This window comes from Paramisgurnus dabryanus, chromosome 6 (genome assembly GCF_030506205.2).
Source record: "Paramisgurnus dabryanus chromosome 6, PD_genome_1.1, whole genome shotgun sequence".
Classification (NCBI taxonomy): domain Eukaryota; kingdom Metazoa; phylum Chordata; class Actinopteri; order Cypriniformes; family Cobitidae; genus Paramisgurnus; species Paramisgurnus dabryanus.
This window is the reverse complement of record NC_133342.1, coordinates 9,329,466-9,334,278: the sequence shown is the minus strand read 5'-3', so window position 1 is coordinate 9,334,278 and position 4,813 is coordinate 9,329,466.

The window sequence follows — 4,813 nt, the reverse complement described above, 5'->3', positions numbered from 1 at the left end:
TTTGGCTGCACTGAGCTGTTTTGAGTCATGTGTTAAGAGTTGTGCTCAGGTGGCTTTTGGTAGTGCAGACTGTAGTTAGAGTTTTGCACATGTGACTCCAGTTGTGCCCGCTGTCATTTAGCAATCGAAAAAAACTGTAATACACTTTTTTACACAGGGCCATGTAGTTTTGATTTTTTTTCCCTAAATAATAAAAACCTTAAAAACTGCATGTTGTGTTCACTTGTGTTATCTTCTTTGACTAATATTTAAATTTGTTTGATGATTTGAAACATTAATGTGTGACAAATATGCAATAACATGAGAAATCTGGATGGGGACTAACACTTTTCACAACACTGTATATAAATTTGTTCCAATGTGTAGACTTGGAATTAAGCCTTTTCCCCTTTATTATTTGATTCACGGGTCCGGACACCAATTGTCTTGTGTAACACAGGTTAGAATTCAGCAATATATGAAACGGTTAGAAAATAATATAATTTTCAAATAATTTTAATTCTAATAAAATGCTAAAAGTATTAAACAAAAAGCTGATTAAAGTCATTGTAGTTTAAAATAATAAAATAATAAATTGATTAAAGATGACTAAATGCTTAAGTGATGTAATCAGTCTAAGCCGAGACTGCGTGTGATGTCATAGACGTGAGACGCAGAGCAGTGAGAGACACGCATTGCTGATCGCGAGAGAAACACCAAAGTGAATCTGAGGCAAATATCTACATAATCCTTTCTGATATTCAAATAATATGATGCATATTATGTTGTAGACCTATTATTTAACTATATTGGGTGATTTTTAGAACGGGATTATTGATATTGTCGCGGATGATTCCTGATTGAGAACCCCTGTAAAATCCAATGCGGGTTTAAAAGTGTATGAAACCCCCCGGATTTGGTGAGTTTCAACCTAATATTGTTCAAACTATTGAAAACTTGAATGGTTTATTTGTTTACTGAAGTTCTATATTCCAATTAAGCACTTAAATGCTGTATTGCACATGATGACGACATATTCTTATATATTTTAAATATGTTGAATGATAGAGAAAATGATTTTGTGTGTGAAATAGTTTCTAAAGAAGTGTGAAATGTAATATAATATTCCATTTGAGCACTTAAATGTTACACAGTTCATGATTACATATTCTAGTATGTATATATGTGACCAGTCACGGAAAGTAGGGACACAAGTCGGATCTGGGCATTTTGAGTTATTCACAGATTCTGAAAGTGCAGTTTCTAAGCTTTCCAACGATGTGTAACACATGGAAATCTGATAAGATTTGGAGAAGTTGTGGCCATTTGAATATAGGAACTCAGAAATACTCAAACCGAGAAAATCGAGACGAAAGGGACTCTTCTTTTCAGCTGGGGGAGACAATAGGGCTCATTTGCATCTCATTTAGCTAAGCCATGCCCCCTGTAAAACCCTTTTTGAGATGTTCTAGCATCATATGTAGTATTTTATGACCAAATGACAACCCGCAAAAATAAACATGACTCTTTTACCTTTGTGGGGATCACAAGTCGAATCCAGTCTGTTTCAGATTATCCAATGACCATATTTGTCTACAAATGCGTATAATCCGTGAAATATAGATTGTTTACATCAGATTTCGCATCTGGTAATACAATATAATATATAATCTGAAGACTATTTAAATCGTAACATGTACACTCCGTTAAACACATGAACCCGCCTTCAAAGTTTGTATTTAAAATAGGGAAGTAGTATAATAGATCATCCAAACAGCGCCGTCGAAAACGTGACATCCTTTAGAGAGGTTACCAATGGCTCGCTCGTTCCTCCATCAGCCAATGACTTCATGGAAAATATTGATAGACAAAACATGTAGCCAATTATATGAAGAATACAACTATATCTGTGTAACTTCTGTGTGTTTGGACTCATGCTGCGCTGCAAGAACTGACATACAGATGACGTCAAAGTACCGCGAGAGCGAGTCGAAATTAAACTACTCCGTAAGATTTCTTGAAGAGCTCTCGCGGTACTTTGACGTCATCCGACTGCGGCGCCGCATAAAGTCAGTGACGCGGCTGACGTACGATGCGGCTGACTGTTATTTGTTCCGCCCCAGCTTCTTTTATTTTTCTTTTGTTTTGTGCGCCCGAGCTTTACAGTCTGGGGAGACGCAGGCTATAAGTTAGAAAAAAAAAAAAAACTTAGCAAACATGTCTGAGGAACAGGGCAGCGCGTCACTACAGTCACGTGACTTCACGCTCGAGCCGGAAGAGAAGACAATGCTGAATAAAGTCGTAATTCTGCTATTTTTGGACCAAACTGTATTTTCGATGCATCAACACAATCTTACTGACCCACTGATGTCACATGGACTACTTTGATGATGTTTTTATTAACTTTCTGGACATGGAAACCATACATAGATTTTCAATGAAGGGGAAAGCTCTCGGACTAAATCTAACGATAAAACATCTTAAACTGTGTTCCGAAGATGAACAGAGGTCTTCCGAGTTTAGAACGACATAAGGGTGAGTCGTTAATTACATTATTTTCATTTTTGGGCGAACTATCCTTATTTAGTAGTCACGCTGTTCCCTTTGGGGGCGGAGGCGAAAACACAAGCTTATACAGTATGTAAATATACACACAGACAATGACGCCCCCCGCTGCACGCTAGAATCTCCGGAAAAACAAGCCTATTTTAACCGCAAAATGTACGCTTTTAAATATACAAAAACTGCTATCTCAAACATGGAGAGGCTTCTTCGTGATCTCAACTAACAGATTCTGCAATAAAACGAAAATCACAAATTTCGAAAAAAAAACTTTGTTTCTCATTTTCTCGAAACTTGTGCTGCCGACTTGAGTCCCTGGTTTCCGTGACGGGTCACATATGTTGAAAATGAGATGTTAAAGGTTTTTGAATACTATTTTCATATAGAATGATAGTTGAATGATGAATGTGTAGTGTATATTGTGATGTTCTAAAGGATATGGTGTAAATGCTTTTGAAACTTAAGATGCTGTTTGTATAAACAGGTCAGGTTTTTTTTGTGTGATTGGATCAAACCCTTCGTATATCGTGATGGCGAGCCTCCCAACCGAACTGTTGATTTGAGAGAACTGCAGACGGAGAAATCCTTTGCAAACCCTTGGATTAGTGTTTACTACTGATCAGGTGGAATTCATTTCATTGTGTATATTCTGATCGGAGGGAAATCAGATTTTCCTTCATTGATTTCTTTGCACTACTGACTGTTGAAACACAGTTCTCATCTACATTGAAGGACTTTTGCATACACTAACATATCTTTTCATTCGGATGACAAAAGAACATTCATTTATACACAGACTGAGAAGATATTGGCTGATATCGCTTGATTGTTCAAAGAGTTAAACTGTTCTAATTGAACTATTGTGATGATGTACTTTTAAATGATGTACTTTTCTTTATTTTGATTGTTTTATTTGGGTAAATCTTTTCTATGAGTAAAATATAAAAGGTTGAACCGGAAAACACTAAAACCCAAATATAAGAAAAGCTCTTATTAAACTGAAAGTTAGTGAAACTAAATATCTATAAACCAAAATAGAAACTAAACAACTTATACATAAATCAAATAACTAAGAGCAAATAGAAGATAAACTATTTAAATAGTTAACAGAGCTAAAAGATAAAAGAACAACGAACAATTATTTCATTTGTTTTATTTGTTTCATTTTATCATTTTTGTGATTGTGTTACATTTGTTTCCGGTATTATTTTGCACTAACAAAAATACAATTCAGTCGTTTTCTACTTATTATCTGTGTCCTAGTGTGCCTTAATTATTTACACTCCTGTAACGAGCCTAATCACTGGTCCAATATCAGGTATTTAGAGCAACCTGTACCTGTTTTAGAAACTGTTGTTACACTTGCCAAGAAAAAATCTTTAATATATATATGTCAGGAGAGAAACCAGTAAAGATGTTCTATCTATGACAGCCTATACATTTCTTTCATTCTCCCATCATCCCGTAGTTTCTCTGGGGTGGTACAGTAAGGTTTGAGCTTTTATACATCACAGAAAGACTTCCTTGTAAGGTAGAAAAACATGTTGCTTAAGCATCTCAAATATAGAACATATATGTCATGCTAACACATGGCACAGTCCACTCCTATGTTAAGATACTATTCTTAGTGTATACATTTGTGGTGCTTTGCAAACTGTACACATCTGACATGTCATGCATGATCAGAACGTATTACCCTCTTTCAATCCCCTGACATGTGATCCATACTATCTATAGTCTCGTTCATTCAAACAAATGCATTTAACACTCCATAAGATAACATGGAGTAACATGCCAGCAGCCATATCACCCTGTAGCCCAAGACAGCTTGCCCGCTGAAGCTAAGCAGGGCTGAGCCTGGTCAGTACTTGAATGGGAGACCACTTGGGAAAAACCAGGTTGCTGCTGGTAGTGGTGTTAGTGAGACCAGCGGGGGGTGCTCACCCTGTGGTCTGTGTGGGTCCTAACACCCCAGTATAGTGATGGGGACACTATACTGTCAAAAAAGCACCGTCCTTTGGATGAGACGTTAAACCGAGGTCCTGACTCTCTGTGGTCATTAAAAATCCCAGGATGTCCTTCGAAAAAGAGTAGGGGTGTGCCCCGGCATCCTGGCCAAACATGCCCATTGTCCTACTAATCATCCCTCATACTAATTGTCTATATCACTCTGTCTCCTCTCCACTAATAAGCTGGTGTGTGTGGTGAGCGTTCTGGCGCAATATGGCTGCCGTCGCATCATCCAGGTGGATGCTGCACATTGGTGGTGGTT